General features: G+C 53.7%; 1 protein-coding gene across 1 annotated transcript in view; it reads right to left on the reverse strand.

The window, feature by feature from the left end:
• RAP1A (RAP1A, member of RAS oncogene family) overlaps nt 1–15169 on the reverse strand; it is a 30310-nt gene extending 15141 nt beyond the window's left edge. Inside the window, exons 1-2 of the mRNA XM_084220568.1 lie at nt 15029–15169; nt 373–442 (exon numbers count right to left, since the gene is read on the reverse strand). The gene's annotated coding sequence lies outside the window, so the exon portion shown is untranslated. The remainder of the gene's footprint in view (nt 1–372; nt 443–15028) is intronic.
• Nucleotides 15170–22582: the final 7413 nt, after the last annotated feature.

Below are 22582 nucleotides of genomic sequence, written 5' to 3' on the forward strand. Positions count from 1 at the left end.
AGCCAGTGCCCTCCCCAAGCTGCAGCAGCCATCCTCCCCCTCCTCAGCCAGGGCTGGAGCAGCAGCAAGGAGCAAACTCAGAGGGTATTTCCCAAGCACGGAAGGAGCAGGGCTGGGGGAGGCCGTGGGGACAAGGGCTGAGGCCCCTCAGGACAGAAACCTGACGCAAAAGTGAGCTGCTTCTGTTTCTAGAGTTTCAGCAGCTCATCAAGAAGTTTATCATTTGGGCAGTGGGGAGAGAGGACGTGAACCAAAATGAGCAAACACAGCACTGAAAGAGCGAGAGCAAGAACTTCACTTATCAATTACCCACTCCAACAACGTTCACAGAAATTTCATTTAAATATGATGAGAACACTAAAAATCTCTTACCTTGGCATAAAAGATCTCTCATCAGTGTTAGCAGCTCTACTGAAGGTTCTTCCAGGGTCCCCACACGGAACTGAGAAAAAGAAGAATTAAAAAAGGAGTTAATGGTTTTTCAAGTGTCAGCGTTTGTGAAGCATCTCTGTGGTGCTCAAGCCAAACCACCCTGTTTCCGTGGACTTCTCCTCCCTAGAACACTCCAAGGAAGACTTCACTTACAAAAGACAAACTCAAACTAACCACGTTTGAGGTTGCATCAAGTCCTGCAACCCCCACAAAGTGCAATGACTTTAGGGAATCCAGCAGGTTTGTGGCAGGGGCTGGAACAAGATGAGCTCTAAGGTCCCTTCCAACCCAAACCATGCTGGGATTCCGTGGCAGTCCTGGACTCCAGCAGCACCAGCCCCTGCCCCAGGTACCTGCTGGCTCCTTGTCCAAGGCTCTGAGCAGCTCCAGCATTTCCAGTCCCCAGTGCTTTGCTCAGGAGCACTGAGCAGCAGCAGTGCTGACACTCAGAGATCACAGCCCTGGCTGCACTGGATGCTCTGACAGGGAGAGTCCTGCCTTTCAGAGCTTCAGCACTTCATCCTGTCTTTTCAAGGGACAAAAACAAGAATCAATTGTTCCTCTGGAATTATAGGGAGTTCAAACGAAAACCTAGTACACTGGTTTTCTGAAAATACTCCTTTTTAGCAGCTCTGGAGTCACCCGGGAGTCACAGAAATCAAAACTGTCTCGAAACAGATAACGGAAGCTCTCATAATCCTTGTCAAATATTTTTCCAAGTATAAGAGAAAGTGAGTCTAGAGGGCAGGGTTAGATGGGATATTGGGAAAAAATCCCTCGCTGGGAGGGTGGCAGGCCCTGGCCCAGGGTGGGCAGAGCAGCTGTGGCAGTGCCCAAGGGCAGGAGCAGCCTGGGGACAGTGGAAGTGTCCCTGCCATGGCAGGGGGACACTGGGGGGGCTCTGAGGTCCCTTCCACCCCCAGCCACTCTGGATTTTCTGTGAAGTGCTGCCAGTGCCAGCTCAGGCACTGCACAGACGATGGCTCGGCAGCACAGGCTGCCCCTGCACCCAAAAAGCACAGCCTGAGTTTAAATGAGGGTGAGAGAAAAGGAACAGAAAGAAGTGAGGCACAGAAAGGAGCAGCACAGAAACCACAGCACCAGTTCCTAGAGACAGTGCGAGGTGGCATCTCAAGGTGCAGCTCCTACACCCCCAGCACTGAGGGGCTCTGCTCTTCCCCAGGAGGATGCACTGGGATGGAGATGTCCCTGGCTGAGGGAGAGAGGCAGGCAGCAGGGGCCACTCACCTGGCTGTAAGACAGAAGAGAGTAACTCCTTGCCTGCTCATCACTCACAGCTCCCTTCCTGTGACTCTCACCAGGAAAGCAGAACACTGAACGTTTCCAAGGGAAGGGTGGCAGCAGCACTGTGCCCATCTGGAGAGCAGCACAGATGTCTGTGGGGTGCAGCACCTGCACCCCAGGCTGGCTGTGCCCTTGCCATCTCCCAGATGAGAGGCAGATTCCTGGGCTGCTGCAGCCACGCGTCCTGGCTATTTTTATCCTGGCAGTTCAATACTGAATCGTGGCTACTATAAACAAACCTGTTTCATTTTCAACTTGGAAATGTTCTCCGTGCCAGTTTTTTTCAGTTACTATAAACTAGGCCATAGAAAGGGGTGGATTTTCTTTTTTTAAAAGTGTCAACTAAACATTGCTCAACACTCTACCAAAATCCCTCCATTACTCAGAGCCATGTTGGCAAAACAAACCCAAACCCAGCACTTCTGCAAGGGGAAGATTTACAGCGATCAAAACCACACTTAAACTGACAGATTCCCTCCAGAGTAAAAAAAAAAGAGTCCAAACAAACAGAGAATGATGCAGCAGCAAGGGCTGGAAACACCAGGCAAGGATCTCCCCTTGAGCCAGCCCAGCCACATTGGGCTCTGCCCAAGGACAGCCCCACTCAGCACCTGCTCCCTCATTTGTTCTACACCGTGTTCAGAGGTGGTAAATTACCCAACGAGGTCTAAAGCACATGAAACACTTCCCTAATGCTCACCAAAGCTGTCATCAATTACACAACGGCTCCAGAGCCACGCAGGGAACAGCGATGTGCACCCCAAAGGAACGAGAACTTGGCTGGAGAGCCATGCAGGGAACAGGGATGTGCACCCCAAAGGAAAGGGGGCTGGCTGGAGACCCCACAGCCTGGGAACAGGGATGTGCACCCCAAAGGAAAGGGGGCTCGGCTGGAGACCCCACACTTGTTAGCAGATACCACCCCTGAACAGCAGCAAGGCAAACACTGCCAGAGATTACCCTGCTAGTTAGCAAGGGGTCTGTTTAATTAATAAAAATCACTGCCGTGGACTCACTTGTTCACAAAAGGAGCCCCTTCTCCAAGGCAGTCCAAGTCCCTGGCTTCAGGGCACAGGGAAAGCCTCCTCCACCTTTCCTGAGGCCGCCAACACCAGAAAAATGAGAGGGAAGAGAAAAACAAAAGACTAAAAGACCAGACTAAGCAGAAAGCAGGATTTCAATGTGACTTCAAAAGCACAGTTTGACAAACTTCCGCTCACAGACTCTGCATTTATTTTCGTGCTCATAACCACTGTGGTCTCTGACACCAAAGTAAGTGTGTTTTAGGTATTAACATTACATAAGAGGTAACATTTTATAATTTGTGCCAGGAATCTCAGCCTCAGTTTTGTAATTTTAACACCAAAATCATTATCATTTCCACTGACCGCTTTCAGCATCAAATCAAATACCAATCAAGGCAACAGAAGTGTAATTAGCTACGCACAAGCCTGCTGTAGGATGAGTCATGACCCCACTGAGGGGCATTCCTGATGCTGGAACATCCAGGCTGTCCCTTGCCCAAATCATCATAACCCATGAGTAAATGTATTTTCCTTTCGTTTTTCAGGTAAAAAATAACCCCAAAAAGACACAGGAGGGAGCACACCCAGAAAATAAAGCTGGCAACAAGCCAAATGATCAAACAGGTATGTGAGACACAGGAGAACAACGCTGGCCAGAGGTGTTACCTGAGGAGTTCCATCAGAAAAGGCAAGAGAGCAGCCTTCAAATCTTGCATCCATTCCCAAAAACTCCCAGCCCAGGTGTGTGCAGCTCAGAGCCACATCCCAATCACCACCTTCTGCATCACCCCACAGCCTCCTGCAGCCCGGGAGGCTCCTGAGCCAGGGCCATAAAGGCCTGGGCAAGGAGTAAAGTCCTCCAGCAAGAGTTCTGCGCTGTGCCGAGCTGGAGCTTTCAGCAAATTAACTGCAGCCCACACAAACACGGCAGAGACACAAACTCCTTGGAAAACAGCAATAATTCTGTCACTGGAAATAGTCATTTTGTGCACAAACACTCTGGGATTGATCCTCCTCAGCCTGTAATCTTTTGTGCAATCAGCTTCACGCTGAACCTGCAATTTCAAATAACATAATGTTAACTTCTCTGGAAGTGGCTGCCTAATTATTCACTGGGAATTGCTCTGCCATAGAGGCTCTCCAGGCAAGGAACAAGGGCTCTGGGCAGCTAAAGCCTGCCCTGCTGAAACGGCTAATTTATTTTTTGTCCTATTGCTCTGCACTTGCAGAAAGCTGCTAGGGACATGTGCCAGCCAGACAAAGGCAGGGGAAAGGAAACCAGCAGCACAACTCAAAGACCAACACGCACTGCATCCCCAAATTAGAACAAAGCCCGACGTCAGGGGCTGGAGCTGGCAGCTCCCCTCCAGCCAGACTGCAGCACTCTGCAAAGGAACGCCAGCGAGAGCTGCGGGCAGGACACAGCAGGGCAAACCCTCTGCCCAGCCACCAACTGCAGGCAGGACACCAAGGCAAACCCTCTGCCCAGCCACCAGCTGCAGGCAGGACACAGCAGGGCAAACCCTCTGCCCAGCCACCAACTGCAGGCAGGACACCAAGGCAAACCCTCTGCCCAGCCACCAGCTGCAGGCAGGACACAGCAGGGCAAACCCTCTGCCCAGTCACCAGCTGCAGGTGGGACACAGCAGGGCAAACCCTCTGCACAGTCACCAGCTGCAGGTAGGACACAGCAGGGCAAACCCTCTGCCCAGCCACCAACTGCAGGTGGGACACAGCAGGGCAAACCCTCTGCCCAGCCACCAGCTGCAGGCAGGACACAGCAGGGCAAACCCTCTGCCCAGCCACCAGCTGCAGGCAGGACACCAAGGCAAACCCTCTGCCCAGTCACCAGCTGCAGGCAGGACACAGCAGGGCAAACCCTCTGCCCAGCCACCAGCTGCAGGCAGGACACAGCAGGGCAAACCCTCTGCCCAGCCACCAGCTGCAGGTGGGACACAGCAGGGCAAACCCTCTGCCCAGCCACCAATTGCAGGTAGGACACAGCAGGTAAACCCTCTGCCCAGCCACCAGCTGCAGGTGGGACACAGCAGGGCAAACCCTCTGCCCAGCCACCAGCTGCAGGCAGGACACAGCAGGGCAAACCCTCTGCCCAGCCACCAGCTACAGGCAGGACACAGCAGGGCAAACCCTCTGCCCAGCCACCAGCTGCAGGCAGGACACAGCAGGGCAAACCCTCTGCCCAGCCACCAGCTGCAGGCAGGACACAGCAGGGCAAACCCTCTGCTCAGCCACCAGCTGCAGGTGGGACACAGCAGGGCAAACCCTCTGCCCAGCCACCAGCTGCAGGCAGGACACAGCAGGGCAAACCCTCTGCCCAGCCACCAGCTGCAGGTGGGACACAGCAGGGCAAACCCTCTGCCCAGCCACCAGCTGCAGGTGGGACACAGCAGGGCAAACCCTCTGCTCAGCCACCAGCTGCAGGTGGGACACAGCAGGGCAAACCCTCTGCCCAGTCACCAGCTGCAGGTGGGACACAGCAGGGCAAACCCTCTGCCCAGCCACCAGCTGCAGGTGGGACACAGCAGGGCAAACCCTCTGCCCAGTCACCAGCTGCAGGTGGGACACAGCAGGGCAAACCCTCTGCCCAGCCACCGGTACCTGGAGCGCTGGGACAGCAGGGACGGGCTGGGGGCACAGCTCCTCCCCAGCAGCACATTCTCCTCCCCATCGCTCCTGTCCCTCACAGCCCCCCGGAGCAGATCAGCTGAGGGCTTTACACCGTTCAGGGGACTTCTCCACAGCTTTTTTTGGAGGAAAAATGAAAAACCCACTTCCTTTCCCCCTTCCTCATCAGCCAAAGATGTAAGCATTAAAGGGCAAACCTGCCATTAGACACAGCAGGCGCTCAGGGCACTTCCTCCATTTGCTGCCCAGCACATCCACAGCTTGCTGCTGATTTTTAAGCCCTATAGAGTTTTTCATTCCTCTCTATTTCCTTTAGTGGAAAAAATATCCTGACCTTTTATAAAACAGATTAAATTCCAGACAGACCTGAGGAGGCTCAATCGTAGCAAAAGAGCAGCTCCATTCTACTTGGAAGGAATAATTTGTTGTGCTGATAGTAGCTTGGCAACATTCGCACTATTCTTCCTGGTTTATATAATTAAGAGTAAATAAGTGACATGGGGCAGATAGATTGCCACTGAAAGTTCAGCTTGCACTTTAAGTATTTCACTTCTGCAGTAGTAGTGACGAGACACTGGCCATAAAGCCCACTTTGAGCTTTCTTGGTCTCCAGCACAAAAAGTATAATGGAGAGATGAAGCTTCCAGGCCACCAAGGGTTCTTTGAAACCTCTCCATGAAGTTGGAGAGGTTCAAACTGCTCTTCCCATGTATTTCAAGCTGACCTTGGGTAGGTTAAGATTAGGTATTGGGAAGAAAGGCTTTACTCAAAGGGCAGTGAGGCCCTGGCATGGAGAAGCTGTGGCTGCCCCTGGAGCCCTGGCAGTGCCCAAGGCCAGGCTGGAGCTCTGGGATAGGGGAAGGTGCCCCTGCCCACAGCACCTGATGGGCTCTAAGGTCCTTCCAACCCAAACCATCCCGTGATTCCACGACTTACACCCAGCAGTGATAAATCCCAAGACTCACACCAAGCCTCTAAACATGGGGCACATCCCAGCTGCTCAGGAGACCGGGTTAACTCACAAATCCCAGAAAATGTTGAGATTCTTCCAATCTCCCTGGCACAGCTGCAATAATCTGTGTGTTTGTACACGGGATGTGACCGTGCAGCCCGTTCTAAAGGTCAGCTCTGCATGTGCAGCCCAGAGATTTTCACTTGCCACGAGCAGCCAGCCCCCCCCATTCCCACGCAACTGCCGCTCATTAAACGCCTCTTTTAACAACAATTTCCAGAATGAAAAGCCCCACTGACCATATGGCCACTTATTAATACCACATTTGTTTATCAGTTTAAATAAACCCCCTACAGCAATGAGTACCCGTGTAATGAGGACTTAAACACAGCTCACAAGGGATGCTCGGGCACTGCCAAGTGGGACTGCACCTCCTGAATGCTTTTCAGGGCAGATTTCAAGGCTTGATAGGAAACTGAACAGCAGTAAATGCACAGAATTAACTTCAAATAGAGGGAAAGTAACAGTTTCATGACGTTTCGTAAAGAAATTAAGTTATTTAATGTGGTGCTTAATCCTCCAGTATTTAGCTCAGCCCCTTAATGCTGCTTCCTGGAACCTTGGGCCAGAGTGGGGGTGGAAACTGAATTTTCTTCTACAGCGAAAATGAAACTTTCTTCTGTGTGAAGGTTTTAACTGAAGGAATACTCAAACAGTTATTAACACTTCAGTGCCAGAGCAAGAGCTTCGAGGCCAGAGGGGTTTCAACCAAACCACTGCCAGACCTGGCCTCTGCACCAGGGCTTCTCTGAACTTTTTTAATCCTCCTGAACCTGCTTAAAAGGGCAAAACTCCTTTGACAATTCATCCTGGAATTTCCTTTATGGTGAATAAAAGGTGACATTAAAGGAAACAGCTCTGATAGTTTAATCCGTTCTATACGAGCCATTTCAGTATTTATAGGTCAGGCTTGATTACAACCAACAGAGACAATTACAGAGCTGCCTTTAGCCAGCAGCAAGGCCAGGGCTGGGGGCAGCACAGGGCTGGAGCACACATCCCACCCTGAGCAGCACTGGCACCGGCCACTCCTTCCCTGCACCTCAGCAACACTGTGAAACAGCAACCAAGAGAGGTTGTTTTTAGGAATTTTAGGATTTTTAGGATGTGCCTTTGAAATGATAGGGCAAAAGGAAAAATAACCCTCCCTCCCACGTGAGTATGGGGATTTGTCAGACACACGGCCTGGGGACAGTTCTGCACTCGGCAGGACCCGGCACACAGCTCGCTCCATCCCAGTGCAAAGTGCCATCCCCACAATCCTGTGCCCTGCCGTGCTGAGGCACCTCCCAGCAAGGTAAAACCTGCACTCATCTGTGTTCTGGAGGAAATCCACAAACAGAGCTTCAGCCCCAGCCATGCCCTCAGCACAGGGCTGCCCCCATGGTTTTAGAAGTTCCCAAATCTATTCCAGCTTCCACCACGGAGATGCAGGGGACGTGAACCAGGCGTGAAAGGGACAGGGGGGTGACAGCAGCCCAGCTCTGCAGACACAGCTCCTGACACCTGCCAACCCCCCAGCTCACGTTTGCTGCGCTGCTAAATGGATTTGGACTCCAAACTGTGTTTGTGACAAGGGCTTGGGCAAACAGCTCATTTAACACAGGCTGCAAAGTACTGAAATTACAGAAAAAAGGACAAGACCCACTTTCTCAGAATCACACCACCGAGGAAAGCGCCCTGGAGCATTACAACATCTGTTTGATCATTTCAAATGGGATTCCTGAAAAAGCTCTGACTGCATTCTAGTGATCAATACACCAATGCAGTGTATCCACAAAACAAGGCAAAGCCAGAAGAATACTGTAACCTCCACAACTTCCTAAGTGATCTGATGAGTTAAAAGCCCTAAATGCATAAATATTTCATGAGAAAGGCTGTCTGGAACCACTTCGGTCTGTATCTTTAATTTAATGTTATTTTCAGCTACAATTAGTGTTATAATCTAAAGCAGAAAGCAACAATTGGCTAAATTTATTTTATCTTCACCCATATTTACTTCATCAATCCAGCAAGTTTTCTGTTCTTCAGACCTGATACCCAGTAACTGTTACTCAGCACAGGACTGACAAAAACATCAAATCCCAGGGTAAAGCAAGATGTGCTGGAATGAGACTGTTCCACAAAAAAGGAGAATTGCACCAGAAATAGCCTTACCCAGTGAACTATGAGTTACTTTTAACTATCACGTGGTGAGTGGCATATAAAAAGATATTATTCTGCATGTCAGCTGTCTGTAATGAAAGTTTTCCTCTTCTCAGCTGCCCCTCCCTACAACTTCAAGTTTATTTGCATGAGAGAAAAGAACATGGCATAAAAATACAACATAAAAGGCACTGCATCCAATGCATCCAGCTGAAGCGCTCCTCCCACGTCCTCGTTGCTTCCCAGATTCAGGGTCTATTTCCAGGTAGAAAAGTGGGAAATGCCTGATGGCACAGAGATCCCTGCCTTGGACCCCAGCTGCAGGCAGCGATGCTCAGAGGCACCGGGAGCAGACTGCACTGCCCTCGGCTCACACGCAATACCCCGCTCAAACATGACCAGCTCACATTTTTGCAGTATTAGAACACTGCAGAGCACAACATCGTTGAATCCAACAAATATTTCCACTAAAAAAGAAACCCAAAACATTCCAGCCTGCCTTGAATGTGCAGTCATTGACAAGGGAAGCGCAAGTGTCTGTTTTCCTGCAATGCTCCAGCAAGCAGCAGTTATGCAACACAGCCCATTGACAAACGCTCCCAGGTGCAGAGCATTCCCAAAAAGCAGGGTTCTGACAAAGCAACAATCACCTCTCAAAGAAATGCTCACCCTGCTGTTACACTGAGCACATTTCTGAGTGCATTTTGCCTCACTGAAGCAATGAATAAAGATTTGTTCCAGCCCCAACACAGCCACTGCTGTGGGCACATCCAGGCCTCTTGCTTCAGTGCCCCAGATGGATTCAAGTATTTTCCATCCTATCAATATTCACAATAAATAACAAACCACAATGCCTCGGGCCACCTGCTCAACAGGACTGTCACAGCCTGGCTCCCCACATTTTAACTTAAAGTCAAAGAGGTGAAAGAGCCCAGGCAGCCGCCTGCAGCACGGGCTGTGAGCAGCCCTGGAGATCCCTCTCTGCCTCTTGGTCCTGCTACCTGTTTCTTCCCTGGTATAAAAGCCCAATGCAGGGTCAGAGTCCCCCTCAGGCTGATGATTCTGTTCACCAAAAGAAAGCAACCAGCAGTTTCCAAAGCATCCCAAGCCTGCTTTTGTCAGCATCTGGACTTCTCAAGCAAAAAAAGATCCCACGGGTGCCTTTCCCTTGGCTCGGGTGAAGCCAGGGCAGCTGCAGTGAGGAAGTGCCTGTTCAGGTATAGCAGGTATTTCCCAACTCCCAATACCGCCCGAGCCCTCGCAGCAGGGAGCAGAGCACACATCAAAACATCAAAACACCGTCTTTATGTGGCCACCCGACCTGCTCCAGCAGCTGACAGAGCCCCAGCCCTGCCCTGGGCCCTGCTGCCACAGGAGAAACAGAACCAGGCGGTTCTGAGCTCCCCTGCACCCAGGGGTGCTGCCTGCACAAGGCTCTCAGCACAGCCTGCAGTACACAGCTTACAGACCCAAAGTGACTGCAGATCCAGTGAGGGATGGGTTCTGGTGTCCCATTTTCTCCCACACACACCCATAAGGATCTTCCCACAGCACATGAATGCAATTTGAGTTTAAACACAGCATTTCTGATCAGGAATGCAACGCTCGGTGCCTCCTCCTTGAGCACCACCCTTCTTCCCACAGCCTCCTCATTTTAATATTGTTAAATGCCTTTCTCTACACAACTTCATTACTGCAGTATTTGCAAGGGAAGAAGTGATCTCTCGGTAACCAGTTCCTGTCCCTCTGCAAATCAAAACTTGTTTCATAGCAGACCTGGGAGTGAAACGGCACCAGAGGGGCAGCACAAGTGCTTCAGTGTAAAAACCTGCTACCGAGAGCTGAGCAGGCCCAGGTGTGTCCTGACTGATGCTCTGCTGTCACGGGGTCCCCTTTTCTTCAGAGGGGAGCTCAGAAAACAGGCATCAATTAACAAAATTATGCTATCACAGGAAATAACAGGAAGCTTCTCATAATGAGCCATTTAGCTCTGAAGGGTTTCAGTCAGACATGTCAAACCAGCTCACAGAGGATGTCAACAGGCACCAGCACACAGCCAGCTGCAAACAACCAGCAAGACACCCTCAACCTGCCACAGGAGAGGCAGCTCCAGGTAACTCTCATGAACGCAGGCTGGTCCTTGCAAATTACACACTGGTACCTCTGAGAGCAAATGTCACCTGTCTGGTACCATTCTGGCAGCCAGGAGGAGGCACAGGTCACGTCCTGCCAGCTGTGCCAGCCCAGCAGAGTCACCCCAGCACCCTGCTGCAGCACCAGGCTGAAGGACACTGCCCTGGTCAGCCCTGGCAGGACCTGCAGGTTCTTGCCCCCTCCTCCATCAGCAGTGCCACTGGCACAACCGACGGGTGTCCTCTTCACACCAACCCTTCCTCCTCTGTGCCACAGTCCAACAGGTCCAACTCAACCAGCACCGATGGTTTTCACTCCAGTGCTCCTGCTGGAGACACGGAACTGCATCCCCTGGATTCCCACTGGGCTCTTGCTTCCAAGAGTCTCTGAGCGCTCCACAGTAAAGGCTCCACAACGGGAAAGCGAAGGATTCAGTCTCTGCCCTGCCTTCCTCACCTCCCAGGGCTGAGGAACCCACTGCAGCTCCACCCCACCATTTCCTCTACCTGAAACCTCCTGAGCCTGATGCTGCCTTCCAGGACCTGCAGGGAGCCCAGGGGAAGGATGGAGAGGGACTGTTCACATCTCACACAAGTCCTAACATCCGAGCAAGACTGGCTGGACCAAGTAAGAGAGCTCAGCAAGATGAACAGCTCTTGCAGAAGACTTTGGGACACCCTTACTTCTCTCTGCCATTAGGTGTCATGTTTCCAGCAGCAGCAACTTTCCTAAAGAGCAAACACAAATGCCTACAAGAAAATTTCACCCTGGGATTTAGAAGCACCCTTTTAAGATGATGCTTTCATTAAAATTCTGTTTATTTCCAATTAACTATTAAATAAAAAAGAAAATAAATAACTACTTCAGCATTCAACATAAAATGAACTGAGGCTATACTTTAACCACCATCCTCACTAGCTTCAAAAAATAACCCAACAACTCCCAAAATCAAGGCCAAAAAATCCAAACACTACCCTCGGACTTGATCAAGTTTTAAAAGTTCTGTCTCTCTTGGATCTGCTTCTGCAGAATGACATACACAAAGTTACAAGAGGTGGCTGATGTTCAACATTAATGTGGCTCATCAGAAAAGAAAAGAAAGTGATAAAAAAGGAAGTCTCCCATATTACCCTAAAACCCAAAGTTTTGGACAGGATCCACACCAGAGCCAGCTAAGCTGATTTTGGCAAGGCTGAAAGTAACACTGGATCAAGGATAATTCTGAGCTTCAAACAGCTACACATAAAAAACACTTCAAATATAAAGCCTAAAGGTTTGAACTTGTGTATGTTCAAAAGATACACTTTGTTTTCTCTAGGAAAACAGATAACAGGTTCCTGTTGTCAGAGCATTAGGATTCCTCTTGAGGACGATTTTTTTAAGTCTGCAGAGCTGCACAGAAGCAATCTGTTCTCTAAACACTGAGCACGAGTTCAAAGTGCCACTGAGCGAGCTGTGCACGTGCAGGGTACAAGCAAAAGCACTGCAATATAAAGTACAAACAAATGCTTGGAGTTGTTTATGCCCAGGACGATGATTCAATATACAATTAAAACTTTAATGTTCAAGTACATCCACATGTTTCCCTCCTGCCATTTAATTACTTTTCAGTTTTTTTACGAACAGTCCTCAGACTGGCTGAGCAGCCACGAAATGTATCACTAATAACCCATCTCTGTATATTTGCAACTTATGGCTTCAAATATAAATTGTTCCAATTCTCTGTGTAAACACGAGCCTCCAAACAAAAGCATTAACCTGTCACTGGACTTATGCTGTGCGAGTAATTCAGCCCGTTTGGCAGGAGATCCTCTCAAACCTCCAGCAAAGCTACTTACCCTGAAAACAGCCACGCCAGGGCCAGGACACGTGATGGCAGGATCCCGGGAGCCCTGGGGTGCCAGCCTGGCTGTGCTGGGACAGTGCTGGGCCTGGGCTGGCACCGAGGATCCCCCAGTCCTGCAGTGCTGGGCACCCCCAGGCACAGGGGCAGGAGCTGGGCACCCCTAGGCACAGGAGCAGGAGCTGGGCACCCCTAGGCACAGGAGCAGGAGCTGGGCACCCCCAGGCACAGGGGCAGGAGCTGGGCACCCCCAGGCACAGGGGCAGGAGCTGGGCACCCCTAGGCACAGGAGCAGGAGCTGGGCACCCCCAGGCACAGGAGCAGGAGCTGGGCACCCCCAGGCACAGGGGCAGGACCAGGAGCTGGGCACCCCCAGGCACAGGGGCAGGAGCAGGAGCTGGGCATCCCTAGGCACAGGGGCAGGAGCTGGAGCTGGGCATCCCCAGGCACAGGAGCAGGAGCTGGGCACCCCCAGGCACAGGGGCAGGAGCTGGGCACCCCCAGGCACAGGCTGCCCTGAGCAGGAGCTGCTCTGGAGGGGTGACTCTGCTCCCCCCCAGGATCAGGCCGTGCCAGCACTGCGCATGAAAACAGATTCTTATTTTTAGAAGCGGTGCGAGCACAGCACTTCCTGCCGGCTCCACCTTGAAGAACGACACGCGCTCTGCCACCCTCCATTCCAAAAGCAGCCTTTCACAACTTCTGCTACCTGCCACAACACAGGGAGGCAAGGGACAATCTGCCGAGAGCGGCAAGTGACAATTTCCCAGTCTGTAACTTGGCACTAGGAACTTCTGTTGGAATATGTTGCCAGTCTTCGCTCACGTCAATAAATCGATGCCTTTTTTCCTGCCATGGGGATGAACAGAACACTAAATGTTTTTATTTATGACACTGATTTTTTCCATAGCAACCGGATGCGAACATGGCATTCCCGGCGCAATGAAGTCACTATAGCAACGTGATAATGATGTCAGAATAATCAGACAGCATTTCATACTTGTGAAATACATGGCTTCTGTGAATTCAGAAAGTTGCAGAGACCACAAGAGCAAGAGTGCTCCATCTGGAACTTCCCTTTAACTTGCCTGGTTTTGATAACTTCTCATTAAAGGCACAGGGCTTTGCTAACGCACCATTTTCTGTTTCTCCAAGCCTCATCCATTACTTCCTGAAAGCCTCACAGATTCCCGCATTAAAACCCGAGGATCCGCTCCACCAGGGGGAATTACTGGCACACCATTTCGGCATGAAAAAAGCAATGACACAAATGACAACAGTGAAACATTTCACAGCAGACAGGCACTGTCAGCTGAACAGACGCTCTCCTCAACTCTTCAAATAATCTGGTGTCTCTTTGCGGGGAGCAACACAACTACTCAGAGAGAATTACAGCAGCAACAGAAATTACAGAGTGCCGATACAATACTCCGAAGGCAGTCAGGCGTTTTCAAGTCAAACAACTATTTTAAGAAATATTATCTTCCCTGTCAAGCTACTGACAGAAAAAACCCAGAGTTTTCATGCTTTGCCCTTCCTGCTTGCAGCTCTTTCCAAGCTGTGCGCAAAGCAAGACCCGATTCCAGCTCTGTGTCAGTCGGAACTGGCTCGCTGTGTCCAAACCCCAACCCTCCCACTGAGGAGGCTTCGCAGGAATCCCTGCCCCAAACCCAGCCGTTCTGGACCTCAGCAAAGACACCAGTTAACAAGAAGTTCCTAAACACCAAAGTTTCCCCATGCAGAGAACAGTTTCTCTTTAAAGCGACTGAAGGAAGTGCAAGAACCCTTTTCAGAGCTGAGGTGGTCTGGGACAACCAGTCCTTGGGAGGGGAGGATGAGGATGGGCTGGGAGGGTGATGATGGGCCGGGAGGGTGAGGATGGGCCAGCCCGCTGCTCCACGTGGCTCACGGGGGGCTCCCCCTTGGCTCGTCCCACCTGCCCCAACCTCCTGCCGCCCACCGGGCCGGCGAAGCGGAGCGGCCCGTCCTGCCGAGCCCTGCGGCAGCCCACCGTCCGTGCCTCCAGCCTCGCAGTCCCTCCTTCACCTCCGGGGCTCCTGGGGCCCCGCACAAGCCCCTGCGCCCGTCCCACCGCGGGGAGCGGAGCGCGGGACGCCCCGCGCACACCTGACCGCGGGAGCACCGCGACAGTTCCGCTGATCCCCGGTGCCGCACAAGATGGATGTCCGGCGGGGCTGGGACGGGACCGGCCGGGCAGCACGGGGCCGGGGCCGGGGCCGGGGCCGAGCCGCCTCCCCCGCGCTCCGGCCGGGCCGCGGGCAGGGAGCGCCCGGCGCGGCCCCGCTGCCACCGCCCGGCCCCGCCGGACTCCGCGCCGGCCCCGGCCCCGGCCCCGGCCCCGGCCCCGGCCCCTGCCCCGCTCCGCCCGCCCGCGGCCTCGCCAGGCCCCGCCGGGACACCCGCGGCCGCCGCTGCCCCCGCCGCTCCCCCGGCCCGGCCCCGGCCCCCGCCGCCTTCCCCGCTCACCGCCGCCCCCGGGCCGCCTCCCGCCGCCGCTCCGCCGCCGCTGCGGGCCGGGGCTGGCGCTGGGGCTCGGCCGCTGCCGCTGCCGCTGCTGCTGCTCTGCGCGGCGGCGGCGCCGCTCCGCTCCGCCCTCCGCGCCCGGGGAGGAGCCAGCGGCGGGCGGGGACGGACGGGCCCCGCAAAAGTTCCGGGAGGCCGGGGCAGGTGCGGGGGCACCGGCGGGAGCGGCTCCGTGCGGGAACGGGCGCCCGGCGGGGCCGGGCTGGGGCCCTGGTGCGGGGCTGGAGCTCCGCGAGCCGCTGGGAAGGGGCTCAGCCTGGGGAAAAGGAGGCTCCGGGGCACCTTGTGCCTCTGCGCAGCTCCGGACAGGAGGGGACAGCCGGGGGGATTTGGGATCTCGTCCCAGGGAACGGGGACAGGAGGAGAAGGACGGCCCCGGGCTGGGACACGGGGGAATTTCCCCGCGGGAAGGGCGGGCAGCGAGCGGGCAGACTGGGCTGAGGGTGTTTCGTAGGGAAATGATGCTGCGCCGCTCGCACGGGACAAGACAAGAGTCACCAGGAGGTCACCGAGCACTACCACAGCGCAGGGTCAGGAACAGCGCCACACCGCCTTCACCCCTTAAAAACTCCCATTGAAACACAACGCTTCAAACGCTTTGTTTATTTGTTTAGAAAAGCGTGAAAAGAAGGAACTGTGACACTGATGTGAAGCACGCATGCAATTGACAAGAAACAGACAAAACGCGAGGAAACGGCACATGAATGGGAACAGCACATAAGTGTCCTGATGGTGTTTTTGTCACTGAGCTTTGAAAGTGACACGCAGGGAGGATCAGGTCAGGAGTCCACTGCCGTCACTGATCTGGGAGATCACTTCATCAGCCACAACTTCAACTATAACTCTGCTCTGCACACTCCAGCAAAGCTAATGTCAACAGTCAATAAATTTCAGGGCTTTCTTTCCTCACTAGGAATGTATAAATACCCCAGGAGGAGCTGTAGTCGCTTCCATGGTTGCGATGCTCGGCTCTCCATGAGGTGCAGAGGGATCTCTCCTGTTTCCGAGCACTGTCACCTCCTCACATAACCAGGGACAGGACCAGGGCTGCAGCTGCTGTCCCCGGGGATGCTCCTGGTGAGGCTGCAGAGGACAGTGCCAGCAGCAGCACACACCCGCGGGCCTCCCCGCACTCCTCCATCACCACTGGCAAAACTTCAGGGACACCAGCAGATTCGCTGAGGTCTGGGGCTACAGCAACAATATTTTAGCAGTCATGCTGCCTTTCCCCTAGAACTCCAACAAAAATGCTCCATATTACTTGTCTGGCTGTACAGAAAACAAAGATTAAATCACTTTTCCAAAATCCCCAGCAAGTCAGCAGCCAGGAGACACGCAGAGCTCAGAGTCCCCACTCACCCTCTGTAACTGCACCTGCTCCAGTTCTCCCTCTCACAGCTTTGTGTGTGCAGCAGAAATAAACACAGCGCAGAATTTTGCTTCCAGGTACAATTTGTGGCTGCTGATAGGGATCTGCAAATCCCTGTTTTTATGGCTGAAGAGGTGTCTCCTTCCCTGGGGACCACCGTGAGCAGGTGAATCCCTGTTTGATGGGAATCCCTGGAGGCAGGGCAGTGTCAGCAAAGGATTTCCACCCTTGGTCCCTGCAGGACTTGGCAGCCCCAGCAGCGAGAGGCTCGGGCGCAGGGGGACAGTCGGGGTGGCAAAAGCATCACCCTCAAGGATGCTCAGCACTCGTGCTTGAGCAACTTGTTTCTTCAGAGTACAAACGTTATCGTGAAATCTGCGGACTTAGGAAGTTACTACTCAATGTTTAAAAACATGAGGCTGTGTCTGCAAAACAGGCAGGGGCAAAATATCATCAGTAACTTCTGTTTTAAAAGCTGTGTAAAAACGTATTCCTGTGGGCAGAAGCTGCAAGGGATGCAATGCCTTTGGCAGGCTCAGTGTACACGGAAATGTCTGAGCATTCTGCAAGGCTTTACCCCAAATTTCCTTTGAAATTAAAGCTCTAACAACCTTTGCCCCAAATATCAACACATTTGCAGCTTTTCCCACTGAGCACTGACTGAAGAGTTTTATTGTATCCGAGAAATCACACACTTATCTCTTTCATGGCTTGTGGACCATCTTCCAAGTTTCAGAACAATAAGGGTGCAGGCACACTGAGGGCCTGACTCAGCAGGACAGAGCTCCTGTTTGATGTGAGCTCTGGGAAGGTTGACTTTTTCCCCCATTTTCTGCAGGTTTGAGTGGAAGCTGATAACATTTATTGCTGAGTCAGACTTTGCAAGTACATGAAATTAGATCTGGATGAATGTGAACCTGGTTATGAAATGATTAGAAGAGGAGAAGCAGGTCCAAGTTCAGCTGAAATCAGAGGCACTTTTCCTGGTGACTCCAGCAGGGAGTAAATCTGGATCTCCGTCCTCCCAGCCCCAGTCCTGCCCTCCTCCAGGCACACAGACGCAGCCCCTCAGCTGAGCTCTCACTCCTGCCTGCTGCTCCTTATCTCCCATCCAGCAGAGGGTTGCTGGTCAGCAAATCCAGTCTGTCAGCAGGCTGTCACACCCCTGCCCACACCTTCCCCATCCCTGACAAATCCCACTCTTGCAGGGATGTCCCCAGGGTGGCTGGCAGCGCTGGCACCTGCCTGGAGGGGCAGAGCCTGCTGACAGCCCCAGCCCAGGGCTTTCCACTCCACTCCACACCAACAGCACGGGGTCCTGAGGCAGAGAGAATCGATTCTCTGCATGCTGTCACATCCAGGACACAGCCTGGAATGTCCGGGGAACAGCCCAAGAAATCCAGTGACCCTTCACGCTGCGGTTTTATTGAAAAATGGTGTAATTTATCACAGCCCGTCCATTTATACAAAACAGGAGCTGCCACAATAACTTCTGCAGTCTAAATCCATTCATATTAAATTACACCAAGATTTCACTCCCCTTTTCCTGCTATGTGGCAGCAGTAAAAGACTGAAAGGAAAACACTTATTTATCCCAGAACCTGCAACAGGATTGCAATTTTTCACCTGCTTTTGCAGAGGTTGCACTGAGTCTTCTGCAGGCAAATTAATACAAAGCAGAATCCCTCAGGACTTCTTTCATTCCAAAACAATAATTGCCCAATTGGATAAATTATCACAAGTTCAGCTGATGTAAATATGTAGCTAAGGCCCATTTGCTGATTTAATGAAATTCAGAAACAATTTGTGATTGCATAATGACCTTGGATTCCTGGCTGACAGAGGGCTGGCAGGAAATGAAAGTGGGTTTGACACCGTGCAGGCTAATAGCACATTATCCCTTTGCTGGGGCTGTCAGGAGTGAAGGTGCTGCCTCCATCCTGCTCCTCAGTGTCTGACCTGGAGCTGCACAAGGAAGGAGCTGGTGCTCTCCAAACTTGCAATAATCATTCTTTAAAATCCAGTCAGGGGAGAATCAAGGGGAAAACGCTCCTTCCAAAGACCTCGACACAAGCCTTTGAAGTGCTAGCATAATATTTTCTTTACAGATGAGATTGCAGTGTATCATTATGAATAATGACTTAATGATGTAATTAACAGTGAGCACCCACACGGCTGCCAGCAGCTGCCCTGGCTGAGGGTCAGGGAGCTCACAGCTCACCTCCCACGCCGTCCTTGCCAGGGATCCTGCAGAAAGGATCCCTTGACAGAGCCCAGCAGCCCAGGCTCCGTGGGCAGGAGGGCTCTGAGCCTGTTCCCAGCCCATCCCTGCTCCCTCTGCAGCTCTGCTCCAAGCCCACTGCCCGCCTGCCTGCAGCTCCCAGGTAATTAGGCAGATGAGCTGGGAGCTGTGGGATCTGGGGAGGGACCCGAGGTCCCGAGCAGGGCTGTGCCAAAGCTCCAGCAGGTTTCCAAAGGGAAAGCCTGGACTGGCTTTTCCACGCACTGCGGCCCTGGGCAGCCACAGCAGGAGAGGCCCAAGCAGGAAAAACTGGGACAGCAGAGCTCACCACGAGCAGTAACAAGTGTGGTTCCTTCAGCTGACAAACGTGGCTCACTGCTCAAAGGCAGCTGCAAGCACACATTTTCTATTACCCAACTCCTTCCTGTGCAGCCCTGTGGAGCCAGGCACCCGCTCACCTCCTCCATCTCTGGGTACCAAACCTCCCCCTCCTCCTCTGCCAGCTGCTTCCACCCATTGCTAGGGCAGCTGCAGCTCCCTTTTCTCTACTTTTATTCGGTAAAATCCAGGCAGTAGAGTACGGGCAAGTTGGGGGAAAGGAAAGAAAAAACCAAAGATAAAATGAAAGTTAAAATGTAACTGCAAGAGGAAGTCAGAGACGTCCTTTGACAGGGTTTGTGGAACCCACACATCGAGACAAGCATTGCCTTGAAATTAAATGTCATACATGTATTGAAATGAGAGAACGTCTAACTCAGTAAGTACTCCTCCCCATGGCTCCTTTCATGGGGTTTCAACACTTGTTTTCTTTAAACACTCACACAATGCCTGTACTGTAGCCAAGGGGCAATTTTTGATTAGCAGGTAAAAGTAACAATCCAGGTATTTGTCTATCAGCTTCTGGAAGCTCTGTAAGAGCCGTGGAGGTTCTTCATTACCTGTCCCAGTTCATGACTGGTTCCACTCAGGGCCAGTGCCAGTCTCACCCGGGGGCCAGACCCTCCTCATGCCCCCAGGCCAGCAGCACAGCAGGCACGGGGCTGCAGGACAGGGTTCATAAAGGCATCCGTGAGGCAATAATGTCTCCACCCGTACCTGGAGAAGAGATGTGTGCTTCCAATTAGCGCTGCTCTGCTGTCCTAAGAGGACTTGATCATGGCCCAGCCTTGGAGACCCTCCAGCACCTCCATTCCTCCTGCTCCCAGGGGTTAGCAGGAGCTTGTCCAAAAGCAGCTGTGTCAGGAGAGGCAGCTCCTCAGCTCCCTTTAATAGCTGCTGCACACTAATTATGATTGCAGTAACACTTAGACTTTTGACAGCACTCTTTGTTTTCTGATTGCTTCCTGAGCACAAGTGAACAACCCTGGCTTTGAGCCTCTCTCTCGGGAAGAGCAGGTATTTTCCTTGGGGAAGGCTGAATAAGGCAGAGCAAATGCTGAATGGGAGGGAGCCCGAGGCCCCTGTGTCTGCTCCCAGCCAGCGCTGAGCCTCCCCTCCAGCACTGTCACCCCGGGTCCCTTCGGGCAGCAGCTGAGTGTCACAGCCTGAGCCCAGCTCTGCAGTCAGCTGTCGCCTCCTCAGCGGATCATGAGTCACTTCCACTCCTGCAGTGACTCAGAGGCTGTGACTGGAAAAGGATCCCAGCCGGGGAAAGGCTGGATGTCCTGCGTGCCTCCCACCCTGCCCTGTCCCCTCCGGGCAGGGGGCAGCGGTGCCACTGCCCCACCAGGGCCGGGCAGGTGACCCTGGGACCCCTGGGCAGCACTCAGGGGTCTGCTTGGGGCACCAGGGGCTGTGGGGGGTGGAAGCTCCCCAGGAGCTGAGCCGTGCTGTCAGTGCGTGGCTGCAGAAATCCCGGGGACATCCTCGGGACGTTTGGGTGTGCTTTGGCTCCCAGCGCTTCCCTCTGTTGCCCTTTGAGAAGAGAGTGTTTGCATAAATAACAGCAGATGCGTTTGCAGATCGCTGTCTCCCAGCCCGAGCGCAGCCTGGCAGCGAGCAGAGAGGAGCAGTTGCATCTGAAGTGAGAAATGCAGCAGATGGGACTGCAGCCGGCCCGGGCAGGGAGGGCTGTGCCTCGCGGGCTGGAGGTGCCTCAGCCCTCGCGGCAGGGACTGGGAAAAGCCTGAAGCGCCCAGAGCAGAGCTGCAGCCCAGCAGGGCCCTGAGCAGGGGGGACAAGCCCAGCCGTGGGTGCCCCTGGGGCTGGGTCCTGCCCGCCGGGCAGAGCCCACCGGGAGCCCCGGCAGGGCCGGGTGGGAGAGCTGGCGTGAGGCTCCGAGCTGCGTTCCCAGGGAACGAACCTGCCCGCGATGAGGGCACTTATCTGCCAGATCTCACTTTTCCCCTAAACAGACAAAAAGCATCCCAGGAGCTGCTGCCCCGTTTGGTAAAGCAGGATGGCAGCTGAGCTCCTGGGCTGATGGGGGCCGGCTCCTAAGGTTACCTTAATGACAGAAATCTCCACTTGTCTTTCCAGAGTTACAGAAACCGCAGAGGTATCAGAGCATTTAATCGCTTGTTTTACTGCCTGGGCTGTGTGTTGTGGTGAGGAGCTGCATTCCAGACTGACGGCATCTCCCGACGGCTCCTGTCACCGCCCGACGGCTCCTGTCACCGCCGTGTGCTGCTGCGGGCACCTCCCTGCCCGGCTGCTCCTTGGAGAGCCCAGCAGCTCCTTGGAGAGCCCAGCAGCTCCTTGGACACCCCGGCAGCTCCTTGGAGAGCCCAGCAGCTCCTTGGGCACCCCGGCAGCTCCTTGGAGAGCCCAGCAGCTCCTTGGGCACCCCAGCAGCTCTTTGGGCACTCCTGGAGCGCTTTGGGCACTCCTGGAGCTCTTTGGGCACCTTCCCACCTCAGCAGCTCTCTGCTCCGTGCTCCGGCCCTGGGCAGGATGCGGGGCAGCCCAGCCCAGCCCTGCCCAGCCCAGCCCTGCCCAGCCCAGCCCAGCCCAGCCCAGCCCAGCCCAGCCCAGCCCAGCCCAGCCCAGCCCAGTCCGGCCCTGCCCTGCCCTCCTGGCTGCCCCGGGGTCGCTCCCTGCCCGCCCTGCCCGCCCTGCCCTGCCCTCCCGGCTGCCCCGGGCTCGGTCCCTGCCCTGCCCTGCCCTGCCCTCCCCGCTGCCCGTCCCGCCGCTCCCTGCCCGGCCCCGCACGGGAGCCTCGGGCCGGCGGAGCTGTCACTGCCCGGCTGCCCGAGCAGCCGAGCCCAGCTCAGCAGTTTCGGCCCCCGCGCCTTCGGGTGGGAGTGGAAGTGACGGGAGCGGAGCGGATGGAAACAAAGACGCTTTTCTCTATCTCCGCGTCCTTCCCCACGTGCGGTTCCCAGGCCGCCGCTCCAGCCCAGCCCAGCCCGCAGCGGCTGCGCCAGCCCGGAGTGCCGGCCCGGGGCTGCACGAGGGCAGAGCTGAGCCCCTCGGCCCAGGAACAGGGCTCTGGGGTTATTATTTACCTGGGAACATCCTCCCTTTAAATTCCCTTGCACCGCGGCCTTGGGGCTCCTTCAGACAAACCCTGGGGGCAAACTCCAGATATGTCATGGTGGGGCTCCACAACTTGCAGCAAGTATTTCAGAACGCTTTATTTCCCCCCAAATCAGGGCAGCAATCCTAGCAATATGTGCCATTAATAAAACAGTTTTCTACAGCAATGAGAGCTCTGTGTGTGTGTTTTGTTGTAAGGAAAAATTAATTCCTTTTTTTCATTAAGGAACCAGAAAACATCTCCGAGTTAATTGTAGAACAAAAGAGGCCTTGATTTCTGCCATTCATCATGGAAAAGGTTGGATCCAAATATACATACACTACAAATAAAAAGGTATAAACAATGCTTCCTTCCTAAAGAGCTTCCCTGGCAAACCTGGCCCCCAGAGCCCGGCTGCCTCCAGCTCAT

This window comes from Fringilla coelebs, assembly GCF_963513975.1.
Source record: "Fringilla coelebs genome assembly, chromosome: 23".
Lineage (NCBI taxonomy): Eukaryota > Metazoa > Chordata > Aves > Passeriformes > Fringillidae > Fringilla > Fringilla coelebs.